Below are 13,673 nucleotides of genomic sequence, written 5' to 3' on the forward strand. Positions count from 1 at the left end.
TTCACAGTCAGTTGGGTGCGCCTGGTACTTCACGGCTATAAATCCCTGACGCACAGATCTTGTGTCTGTCGTAGGCTTCGTGTCTTTTAGGGCAACTCTAAATTTGTAAGGAAAGCAAAAGGACTTAGACTTTGTAGCTCTACAGTTGCAAAACAAACCGATTTACAACATGTTCACCTACAGGATCTATCACATTTCGCCAGGTACAGACTCAGACACACAGTTAAGATGCTGCAATCATAAACCGTAAACCTCAAGCTAATTAAAACGAGTAAACGATTACAAATACTCCAACACGCACACACACACACACAACCTCATGTAGTACAGTGTGTGTGTGTGGCCAACCATCATCTTTTTTGTTTGGCACCTTTTAACACATGTCTGTCCTTATTAACAAAGAAAGATTTCACTTCTGCCTCTTATCAAAAGACCAACCACTGACCACACCAGTGCCAATCAAATCCTACAGTAGCCTTGTTACTCAGGTTGTATTTTGAGCATATATGAGGACAAAACATAGCTGTGTTAGCCAGAGGTCTCTGCAGTGTGTTCAAGTGCAACTCCAACTATGAGCTTGGTGTGTAAGGGCTCCAGGTGGGAGGTCAAACCAGCAGGGATCCTGAGCCAACCTATTCAAATGGAACCGAAGCACATCACAGACAAATTAATGTTCCATTTAAAAATCCTCTCCAGACAAACATTTCTGCTTGGATTAATCATTTTGTCTTTTCCGCAAAAAAGCCAAAGTAAAAAAAAAAAAAAATCTATGAAAGCACAAATATAGCAAAAGATTAAAGTGCTGGAAGCTTCTGAAAAGTCTGTTGTTATTCTGTGTTCACTGGAAGTTTTAAGTTCCAGATATGATCAGGATTGGTTTCCAAACTAGTTGTGATGTTACAAAACTAAACACATCCCAAGAAAATGTCCTCCTTCAACAGATGAATTTGAAAAACGTTTTAGTGTCAGTCTCTTACAACTTTCTACACAGTTTTTGGCAGAGCCAACACACAACCCTGCCCTCACTAAGACAGATGTGAGTAGAAAGGCCAGTGTATGGGAGGAAATGATCACAGAGACTCTTTAGAAGCAAAAATGGAATAGTGTAAACATTTAGGAAGTCCCAAGTTTTAGTTTGACAAGCTTGGTTATTGAAACTGTCAGTGTTAACCTATCACAGATACCTGTTTTTAAAACTCTGACATTGCTTTGTGAAGCTTTTGAGCTGAGCAATAATAGAGTCTATTTATATGTCAGAGAAGAGACTGACAGATATAGTCGGGTAAGAAAACCTGAGCAGCTCTTGACGCCGAGACGACGAATGTCACCAGTGACTCTGTCCTCATTTCACAATGTGTGCCTCCAGTTCTGGGCATGTAATGTTCCTTTGGCTGGTGTTGGGCTAGGCGTGCCGTTCAGGGTAAGGCCAGCACCCATGGAGGAGCACTGCTGCAAGTCACAGCAGCAATGGAGGACGGAAAAAAACAAGTTTAAAAGAGTTTGTCCTCCTGTAAAAACAACTCTGTATGCTGTTAGTGCCAGCATCTTATTAGAACTAGCAGTTACACGTTGGCTACCTCTAGCAACATTATGACATGAGCAAAGGAGGAAGGCAGGTGACGCAGTGCATAGAGCCAGAAAGTCCCTTTCAGGAGGAGGCTGGGGTGGATGGCTGGTACACAGAACACAGGCCTCTCCTCCAGGTGAGCGGGGTTCCAATGTGTGACGTGTAGTTTTTGTTCCTAAACCTAACAAGTAGCTTGTGTGGCTAATAGAGTGCCACAGCAGTGAGTCCTAAAACCCAGAACTGAGTCAGCATTTTTGGACCTCTGGTCCCCTGGCCCTGAAGTCAGTGGATTTTTGGTTAGATGCCTGAAATAAGGTCTGTGGTTTACACAAGACCAATACATTTTCATGTTTTGTTCTACAAATTAAATGACAGTAGTAAATGCCCCATTCACTTCTCGCTAAGCTGTGTTAACTAATAACCACAAAGTGATTTATTTCCACACTAGGTGTACAGGGCAGGCAGCACAATGTTTGAAAAATAGTTGCGGGACAGCACCGAATATCTTTCACAATGTGAAACATGTTGGATTAGTTTTTGAATCAGTCTCTTTTCCTGTCTACAGCTCATCACGCTGCTATTGGTTAACGCACCTTGGCGAGGAAAAGAAAGCACCTGATTTGTTGCAAGGCGCCCTAGAGGTTACCTGGTGAAATGATGTTGATGAAAGCAGGATTAAAATGTAAAAATGCTAATTAATGATAGAGAATGTTTCATCCACCCTTTTGACTACTGTCTAACACCAGATGAACTTTGCACAAAAACAGACCAAGAAGAAATAACAGTTCCATGTCTTTTCTGCCTTTGCCAGCAAATCAGAGCTTTAAAAGCTCTTTAAAAACCAAACACAGATCATGCACCTAAACTGGAACTGATGAGACCATGTCTGATCTTTCTCAGCCTAATGCCCTTCAGAGGTCCCTGCTGACTGTCTGCTATTTGTTCCCTTCCACCTCCAGGTGAGCGTGACAGGGTGTGTTAAATTTAGTAAATTCCACACAGCCAGTTGGGAGGGTCTTGACATTTTTTGTCCTTAGTGCTAAATGCTGCTCCGCTCAACAGACCGGCTCCCAAAAAAAGCCCGTTGCCCTGTAGTGCACTGGGTAAAGTGATGATCAATTCAATACTGGCTGCAGTTTAGACTCAGATTTAGTCTGAGGCTGGAGAGATACACATTAGGTATTATATATCAATTATATTTTGACTTTTCTTATTTCAGTTTCTCAGTTGAAGAGAAATCACTAGCACAATAGTAATAGTGTTTAAAATGGCCAAGAACACCTCCTGTATTGTTATATGAATACACTTTATTAAATCCCATATATAACAACTTTCAGTGTTACTGTGTTTTTTTTAATCAACATACAGAATCAAGGCAAAAACCAAAGGAACCAAACTGAGGAATTTCTAATGGCTTTTCAGAAGGAGGACAGGCAGTAATACCTTGAAAATGACCCAGTCACAGGAACGCTGTACAACCCATGCCAGTCAGGGTTCAATATTAACTGTTACTTAATAATATATAATCTCTACCAGTGACTGAATAATTAGAAACGTCCTATACTTGCATCCTGTGTACCAGTCATTGTTCTTTCTTTTAATACACCCATTGCAACATCTTACTTCTTGCTCGCAGTATTTTGTTATCCATATCAACTCTTGTTTGAAATGTGCTGAAACTCAAAGTCGGCCTTCTGTTTCACTTCTCCAACACATGCTCTGGCTCACTTTCCCTCCTCCCCCTCCATTATGTGTTTTTATGCTGACAGCTAATTAATATTTCCATTATTTAGTGATGTAGAAATCAATGTCTCATTAACATGAGGCTGCTTTTGTCCGAGCCAAGATCAGGACAAGCATTCGTATCTTCCTCACCTCTACATCATCGCTTATTTATTACAAATCAATTACACAGAGCTGAAGCACTCCTCTCTAGTCCGTCCTGGTCTTTCCTCTAGTGCCACCTGCTCTCTACATTTAAATGAAAAAAGGTAGTTGTCATTCTCAGGGTCCGGGCGTCCCCAAAACATCAAGAGATTGTGATTTGACTGATTAGATAGTTATGTCTCATCCTGACTGACGTCTGTGATGCTGATGTTTTCCTTTTGTGCAGCAACACTACTTACACCCTGACTTTTGCTTTAGCATGCTGGGTATACCCTGATACACCGGGGGGTTGCAAGCACAAAAGGATTTGTTTTAGAGGTAAGAGGTAAAAAAAAAACAGACATTTCATCACAGAGGAAGTGTAGACATGCACTTCACACACACCCCAAACGTCTGAGGCACATCAGCGGTCTCTACAGCCTAGAACCTAAGGAGTGTGTTACTGCAGTCTAATACAACAATCCTGCAATCGTTTGGCAAGAAGTAGTTTGTGCTGTTGTTAAACTCTACTGAGAGGTATTCCTGATATTCCACCTAACCTCATTGATATAAATAATACACCCTGTGTTAGACGGCACTTGTTTTAATCAGGTGTATGTAACGTGCTTTGCCACAGGCTTTGTTAGGTTTGCCATGAACTTTTTACAACACCATAAACAAAGTATTAAAGAATGAATCACTTTTAATCGTGTTGCCATGTGATTCCAGCAGCACTGGGGAAATTATTCTGCCCGTTTTAGACCTCGCTGGGAACCGTTTTGGCACAATTTCCTTTACTTCTGTATGTGTTGGATTCAAAACTCTGTTACAGCAATTCTACACATAACGGCTGTAAACATCACTGACATTAGCAGTCATGTTTCTGGACGCTTGAGAAATGTTTCCACAGTTGTAGTAGCTCTATGTTGGTCTCCACCAACTGGGAAAATGTTTATTTTTTCTCCTTCAATGTTTCACTTCCTCCACTAACTCGTCACCACAGCACACATCACATGCACTCCTTTCCATTAATCTGAACGTGGGGGCTTCATGTCTGAACGAGCACCCCGGTCACTTCTCCATAAAAGTCGCGATGCCATCTTACTAGGTCAGACCTGGTACCACTTAAGTATCACTTTCAAGATGGCACAAATCAGAACTGAATGCAGTCGCATTAACGAATAGATGATGACAGCCTCTCACGTCCCCTGGCTGTCTCACGTCCATCTGAGTGAAGTTGTGAGAAACATTAGCAACAACGTGGCCCATGTCTGAATCAGAGAAAGCTGTCGCTTTAACAGTTTGACGAAGCTAGCAGTGCTGCGTATGCCACATCTGACAAGGGCTCAACTTGTCTGTCTGCTGGGGAGATAACAGAGGTTATCAGAACGTTCTTACTGAAAACAGCAACCTGCTGTGGCTGGACAAGTGAGGATGGGGTTTGTGGGCCACAACACTGAAATAACGAGCTGAAAGATGCTATAAATCTGTGTATAGCTGCAGGAAAGTCCAGAGTTGTGTGATAATTCTCTTTTGCTTCATCAATATGAAACACTGCTTTCACATTACACTTACTGTAGTCATTTTACCCACTGTTCAGCTAAAATATTTATTAGTGCAGCTTTGAAATAATAAGCAGTATAGACAAAATGAGAAAGTAAAAGCAAGATGTTTGTGTGTGCAGGTAATACTACTGACATGGCTCATTTCTTCTCTGTCAAAAATCAAAACTAATAAATGCCTGGCTGGGTATGCCTGCTCAGCACAACACAGCACACAGTCTGGAGGATGGGAGCAATACCCAGGGCATTAAATTATTAATAGTGGTTTTTATTGAGCACCTATAACCTCCCCAGTAAGGATGGCATTAATCAATCTGTCCAAAACATAAATTACATTTTTACAGAGAATGGTAAGAATAGTCGAACTGGAGTTATGCAACATAAGTAGCAGCAGCGGGGAGTGGACTGAAAAACTGCGAGCAGCCGATGGCAATGTCCTCACACAAGTTTTCTTATTAAATACAAGTGCCCCTTTAACCTATTTCATGCTTATGCTCCTTTAAACTCATTGCGTTAGGTTAACTGTGATGCTCTGAATTTTTAGGACAGAAGAAAATATTTTAGTTGCTTGTTTTTGGCTTCTCTGTCGTTTGTTCTTGTGCGTCTGAAGTGAGTAAAGCTGTACAAATGGAAGAAGTTCAATGTCCGATTCTCTGTGTGTGAGTCACACCCTGAGGAGCCATTAGGTAATTCATAATCAAAGGCAGCTCTTCAGACGCACTTGAAAACAGCCCCTCTCCCTGGAGACATGCACTAGAGTCTGCTGCAGCATTTGACAAACTTGCCTGAAAGATCTCATTTTCAAGGTCTCGCTTTGTAGGTAAAACCTGTGGCAGTGACAAAGGAAAGTCAAGTTCTTTCTTGATTTTAACTCAGTAATGTTCAAACAACATCAGTTTAAATCATTTCTGTTCATTCACACTGGATGGGAACAGTGCAGCCTCGGTGTTACACGCCTTAGCTCACGCTCTACAGGTTGTCTGTTACACATACAAACCTAAACAGGAGCCTTTGGGTGGTACATTCCTGTAGTCTCTATCTAAAACATATCTGAAGTTATTTTTGATCCTCTGCTGACCTGGAACAGGTTATCCTTCTCTTCTCCTGTTTAAATCACTGTAACCTTCTGTTCCTGTTTGAACCAGCCTTCTCTTTCTTCATCACACTTTGTCCAAAATGTGGCAGTAGCTACTTACCCTCCCTTCAGAATGAATGTCAAACTTTTTTTCTTATTACTTTAATGACAAACAAAGTCTGGCCCCGATCTAAATTTGGGAATACAGTATTTCTATGAGTCTGATGGCAGCCTGATGGGTCTCCTGGCTGTTCCCAGGTCACCAACGAGCGGTGACGGGGGTTTCACTGTGTCAAGTCCAGCTACAGGAATTCAGGCTTTCTACTTCAGCTTCAACTTTGAAGTCTCTTCTTTGAGCATATTTCTACAGACCGGCTTTTTCTTGTCCTCAGCCTCAGCACTCACTCCTCAAGCATTGATTTTTATTTTTTACTGCCTTCTTCATTTTTGTTATGGGAAGCACTTTGCAACTGCTGTTTTGAAAGATACAATAAAATGTAGTAGAAAAGGATGAGCAAAGTAATAAACCTGAGTAAAGAAATACAGTTTAACTCTTAGTATTGCAAGGATTTTATCAAGAACATTAAATGTTCCCAGTGGAGTTTTAGATCTCTCTGTGCGCCAAGGAGCTGTTTCTCTTTCAGTGGGTCCTTGAACAGTTTATCTTGTGCACACGTGTGAAGACACGCATGTACGATGATGTTTTACTGTTCTACATGTAACAGTAACATCACAGGAAGTGCGGCAATGTGCCAACAAAGGCAGGAAAGGAGAAGACGCCAAGCTAGTAAACATGAATGTAAACGACACCGGATTTCAAAAACCTTAAGCTCATCTTTGACAGATGCAACATGCTCCACGTTTGTTAGACCTCAAGGAAAACACACATCATTTTCATTAGAAACACCGGATGCTTGTTTACAAAAAAAAAAAAACTCCACAGAGCTCCTTTAAACTAATTTTAGAAAGGATTAAGAGATTTCTCCCAAAATGAGAAGTGAGTGAAATTAAATCCTGCCCATTGCTCAAGTGTCAGCCACAGATTGAAGAATCCCCGCGGGTGTTTCAGAGCTCACCTGACACACACTGGTGTTTTCCATACCTCGGAGCCAATCAGCTAATTATCTGTTGGAAACAGTCAGTGCTGTGATATCTGGCGTTTGGTGACACTGCACATTTTTGACAGTCTGCGTTTTATTGTGCTATAAACAATTTCTGCTCATTTTTCCACTTTTTAGAGACAGTCACGGCAAATAAAGCTCCTCCAAATTAGAACTGACAAAGAGAAACATAACAACCCTGACTCCTGCAGAGTGAGAGAGGTGGCGCTGAGAACAAAAACAGAGACAACAATGACAAAAGAAGGTAGTGACGTCTGTTAGTGTGAAGCCATTACAGCAGGGAGTCCCGCTTTCATCCACGGAAACTGAGAATCTCCATTTACCAGGCGGATATTACTTCCACCATCAAGGAGAATAAGCCTTAAATTCCTATGCTGTGGGTCTACATGTGTGTGTGTGTGCATGTATGAATGTGCATATGCATGAATATGTGAATATGTAGCCTTGCAAACGCATCGGTGTGTTTCACAGAAATTGGACACCGGATTTTTGTGATTGACAGTGGTTTGCAGCTGTGCTCACTACGTGAGAGATGGCATCCATTTGAACACACACTCTCTCTTTCTGTCTCTGCAGGAGTGAGAGATGCTTATTCTTCTCCATTTGGGAAATCGCTCACGGGTTTGCACTCAGTCTTCACATCTCTCTCTCTCTACACTGAGAACCTGATCCATTTGTGTTTCACTCGCTATTTGCATTGAAATCACATCATGACATCATGCAGAGTAATGAACTAGTACAGCCTGAGAGAAATGCAGGAGGGAAGACAAAGACAGGTGGAGAAGGTAGGTGATCAGAGATGTACAGACAGGAACAGCAGTAGAAGAAGTTGAGACGAGGGAAACAATGGAACAAGAAGCAAAAAGGTGGGAAGAAATGAGGAAGGAAAGAAAGTGGCAAAAGAGAAAAGGAAGATGTAAAATGAATATAAACTAAAGCAAAAAAAAAAGAATGAAATGAGAAACTAAAGAGATGCTGCAGGTTGAGAAATGCAAGAAAAAAGGAAGAATAGAGTCAAATAGAAAAGAAAGAAGATGGAGAAGATGACAAAGATGCAAAGAGAAGTAAAACAAGGAAAGCAGAAAGGAAAAGGAAGAAAGAATGAATGAAAAGGAAGCAAGGAAAGATGCAGAACAAAGAAAGAAGCAGCAATTTAAAAAGTAAAGAAAATATAACAAAAGAAAGAAACCAGATGCACAGGCAAAGAGGAAACAAGGATGGAAAGAAAAAAGAAAGATGGAAGTAAAGGAAAATGGAAAGAAAGAAAAGGGGACAAGAAGAGAAAAAATAAGAAGGTTAAACAATGAAAGACAAATTACAATGAAAGAAAATAGAGGAAAGTGAAAAGGAAAAAAGCAAAGACTGCAACAGCTGAACAGGGTGATGGAGAGAGAATTAGATTTTATAAGCTAAAGCTTGACAGAAAGAATCGGATTTGTTGAGGGAGACGGTGAAACCACCTGCGTAGAATTGAATGAATGCAGTAGCATAACGGGTAATATGGGAGCAGGATGTGGAAAAAACATTATCACAGCCCCAGCAGGTTATTATCAGTGACGCAGTAGTAAATCAGGAGGTGGGTAGGCTGTATGACCTCCAGTTGGCTCCTATTCTAATGCAAAACCCCATCAGTTTAGATCAAATTCATTCCATTTGACGAGTATTCCACCTCCACATAATGTCAACTCATCACTACACCCCTGGATATAAACTTCTCTGAATCTCAACAGTCAGAGTTTAACAGGAGTCACACACATGCACTTCATCTACACCTGCATTACTGTAGTTGGCTAGACAGTATTAAAAGATTATGGAGTTTGTGGGGGAGAAACGCCAGGGCAACCAGGGCGCTGAAAGGGCACACAGCAGCTGAGAGAGAGTTCAGCTGTGGAGCCGTTTGGTCATTAGACTGTGAACATGCACTTCCATGTGCTCAGACCATCAAGCAATCAGATTCATGGTATGTTGTCTAAGGTGAAACTGTACAGATGAGGACTAGGGCCACTGTAAAAGTTTGATTTGATTTGATTTATAAGTTTTATTTTATTTACCTTCTTCAGAATTCTAACTTTTTAACAAGTCAGCTTTAAAGACAGTTCTGGAAAAAAAGACAACTCTAGTTGAACGTTATCTCACAACCACATTGCTTAATGTCTAACATCTGTAGCCACCTGCTTCCTCTATATAGCAGAGGTGGGGGACTCGAGTCACATGACTTGACTTGAGTCAGACTTAGGTTGCTAATTTGAGGACTTGAGACTTGTTTTGTAAAAGACTTGACTTTGACTTGGTATTCATGACTTGAGACAGATTACTTGAAATTAGTTTGAGAAGTTATGTCTAGTTTTTGAAACACAGTTGGGTGATTTCTAGTGCAATGTGTGCAAACCTGGCAACCAGGCCAGCAGAGGATGCAGCTAGTATGGAGGGGCCTGGTCCAAAAATAAAGGATTATGTTGTTGATGACATTAGTAAGAAGAGAAGAGCGATAAGCAAAGTCTGCAATGCAAACATCAGCGACACAACCACAACAGTGCCACCCACGTACGTGACATTCCCATAACGTTATCAGATCATCAGAATTTTAAGACTTGACTTGTGACTTGACTTACAGTTGGGACTCGACACGCTTGATCTCACCACAGTAACTTGGGACTCACACATATGTGACCTACTCCCCCCTCTGGTTATGTACTGTATACTGTACATTAAGCATCATTTCTACATTTATGTATTTCTATGTTGAACATTTTCATTATAGATCAGTGTTTGGAGACTTTTCTTTTCAGCTGACAAGCTGCAAAACCTTGTTAAAAAAATTCAAGGACTGAAAAAGTGAGGACTGAATGGTTTAACTCAGCAAAAGGTAAACGTGCTTGTTATATAATTGTGACAACCTTTGTGTATTAACTAAAAGAGGCTTACTCTTGTTACATTTCTAACCTTAAAGCACAAAAACATTCCACACTTTGATTATTTCACTATAATATTGAAAACTGATGATTGTTCCCAGAGTGACAATGTGAACAGACTGTTAACTGATTACATAACACACCCAAACTAATGTCCTGCTAAAACACAGACACCCATTCAGTATGCTGAATGCATGAAGCATGAAGGTCGACATCAGTACTCCGTCTGCAGCCCACTCTGTTATGTGTGAGACAGAGGGACAAAAATGTCTTCGCTAAGTCACATTGTGGGGACTCACCTCCAATCTCAGGACTCAGATCTAGTCTCCACAAGGTTAACCATTTATTCAGGGTAAGTGTGTGTGTGTGTGTGTGTGATATGGATGAGTGCATCTTTAATTTAATCACAAATAAAAATGAAGGTCACTTTTAGCTTTTCCCCCGTTGGGGGTCGTCACACTGACGATTCACATGTTGACATTTGGCACGTGTTTTACACTGGATGCCCTTCCTGACACAACCCTGACTCGAACCTGGGCCACAGCGATGGGAGCACTGTGCCCTAACCACTAATCTATCAGGGACCTGTAATTTAATCACAAATACACCTTTGTTATTATATTGGTGTACATTTTAACTGATGTGGGGGCATGTCTGTTTCATATTACAATACAAGCGCCTGCATCTGTGTGTTTTTGTTTACATCTGGATTTGTGCACAGAGGTTTGATCAGTCAACAACACTGGTCATGAACTGAATTGTTTGGCCGGCGACTAACATTCGGGAACTCGGCAGCTCATCAGATCACGTTCATAATGGCTGCACTCGATGGGGCCGAGCATGCTCTTAGCATGGAGCGCAGGCAGCAGGTTTTATATTGAACCTCAGCCAATAATCAAGCAGAAGCAGCTGGTAAAGATGCTGTGGTAAATACCAACATCAACTTTTTACAGCTTGTAAGTGCTGATAAAGGCACAATAGAAATGTTTCCAGTTGGATTCAGCCACAACAAGCCATGTGAATTATGTCTTCATTAGTGGAGGATGCTGCGGACGGACCGCCCCTCTAGACGTGCTGTCCCATGACCCAACCCCAGATGACTGGATGATAATGGATGAATGGATAGTGCATCGTTTATGATGCTGCTGGTAGTAACTTGCGGCACATAGCTGTTGATTCAGGCTGTCATAAGCAGCATGTGTAAACTTGAAACTGAGTCGAAACTATGCCAAGGCACCACAAACTGGACTGTGCTGATTGAGTTTTGGAGTGCACCCGCTTCTCTCACAGAGGCAAAGGCACAAATCATGTGACACACTGCTGCAAAACCTCTTAGGGATGGGGTATTATGGGCAGGATTGGACAGCAGCGACCACAGTCAGTGCTGCCCCCTTCTAAACATGTCCACAGTCTCACTACTACACAACTATAACGTGGATTCATTCATATCCCGGCTTCCTTGCAGCGTACCTGGTGTAACTACGTAACTGTGTGAAATGAAGCATTGTTATTTGCAAGGTTTTCTGCTCCCAGGTGTTCCTGGATGCCTCTGGCTGCGTGTCTGTGTTTGAGCCTGTCCTCCTCCAAGGACGTTGGTGGGCTGTGTTGCAGACAGAGATGTGTAGTTAGAGGTGAGAGCACCAGCATTTCAGCAGAAACACACCATTTTCCCAACGCACAAATGCAGCGTTTGTCATTGTGATTTATAGCAAGTCGGCTAAAGTCGCACAACCAGCATCACTCATGTGGGCCACCAGAATGTTAAAGGACACACACACACACACACACACACACACTGTTTCCATCACTTTACGGGGACATTACATTGACTTTCATTCATTTCCTGTTGACCTACCATAACCACTACTTGCCTCACCCTGACCTTCAACCAAGTCATCACTCTAAAATGTAATGACTTACGTTGGGGGGGCTTGTTTTTTTGTCCCCATAAGGACGTTGAGACCTCACAATGTGTGTGTACAAACAGATTTACAGTACGTCCTCACAACATGAGGCCACACACATTCAGTCACAAACAAAAAGGCAGGCGTTCAAACAAAAAGAAGGGTCAGACAAGATGCTTGCATAGACAGAAACAGACCTGGTGACATTCATTTATGTGGACACACATGCTCACATCTTCACACAGATACTTAGCAGTACTGTACACACACAAAATGCATGCACACAGATAACTTTAATGGGGCCAAGTAGCGTGATGCAAAATGCTTTTCTGAGCTGTGAATGTTTGTTTCAGTGATTCATGTCTCTGAGCAGTTGACTCTTAAATCTTTCTAGTGAGATACAACAAAAAGACATTAACCTGAGACATGAACTAGTTCACACAGTAAATGTACATGCTTGCATGTGTGCACGTGAGTGTGGTGTTCAAGGTACATGTGAATTGTTCAGACCCCCTTTAATACACATCCCGGGCAACACCAACAAACTCACACAGTCTCAGCACATGAGTGCACAGTAGTGTGTGCATTTCAACATGAAAAGACTAAAGAGTCCAGAGGCACACCACGTGCACACATGCACATCCATAAACACAGGCGCACAAAAATGGTTCTCATTCAAATGTCCTGTTTTCTCTGTAATGTCAAGTTACTCAAAGAGAAACGGACTCATTTAACTGTGAATTTGAAACTTAGACTTTACTGTATTATCATCATGTAACCTAGGAAGGTTTTCCTCCCCCGCTGTCACCAAGTGCTTGGACTTTATTGGGTTCTTCCTCTATAATACTGTAAGACCGAGACCTTAGCATGTAAAGTGTCCTGAGACCATTTTTGCTCTGACGTGGTGCTGTACAAATACAACTACAAATAAAACTTAACTGGACTTAATTCTATGCATTGATAGTGCATAACAATAAATCTACAGCACATTAATTCAGAGACATTAGTTTGATTGTCAAACAAATGACACTGCGGCTGAGAGCGCCATTGGTCTCTAGAGTGCACTTATGTCATGTGACCCTAAACTTCATGATGCCAAAGCAGAATGTGTTTCAACTTCAGGTTTATATTTCTTTGTGCCCTGTTCGAACTTGTACGTTTATCAGGAAGCAACAGATCTGTGTCAAAGTTACATAAAGAATCACAGAATTTTTTAAAGCCCTCTTTGTCAAATTGTTAAAAGTCGTTGTTTAAAGTGTTCTAAGTGCAAACGTTAGACTTTTCCCACGCACAGGGACTTTGACGCTGTACAAGCCAAGACAACTGTGAAGTCGCAGATTAGATGCTTAAGGGGACATTATTCAGCTCCTGCCGTGTTTCATTTTGATGAGTCAGGGAAATCCACACATTTCATCATGCCATCCAGGACACACTGTGACGGTTCACAGTCAAGTGTAAAGTCACCACTGAAGTCTGCAGCCCTGGAAAATGGTGAACTGTATCAAAGGTTGTTGTGTTAAGTGATGCAGTTCAGGTGTTGTTGGGACTTGTTCTCAAGTGAGGGCAAGCTGGAATGAAAGATCAGCGTCGGGATCAGTGCAGGAGACTGCCGTGTCCATAAGAGCTGAATCTGGAGGTGAAGCTCTCAGTCTACCTGTCTACCCAG

At 41.7% G+C, this 13,673-nt stretch overlaps 1 protein-coding gene across 3 annotated transcripts in view; it reads right to left on the minus strand.

Annotated features, from left to right (window-relative positions):
* The window catches only part of ptprt (protein tyrosine phosphatase receptor type T), a 366,858-nt gene that overhangs the window by 319,100 nt on the left and 34,085 nt on the right, over positions 1–13,673 (minus strand). The window lies entirely within an intron of this gene.

The sequence above is a fragment of the Monopterus albus genome, unplaced genomic scaffold (genome assembly GCF_001952655.1).
Source record: "Monopterus albus unplaced genomic scaffold, M_albus_1.0 scaffold213.1, whole genome shotgun sequence".
NCBI classification, from domain to species: Eukaryota; Metazoa; Chordata; class Actinopteri; order Synbranchiformes; family Synbranchidae; genus Monopterus; species Monopterus albus.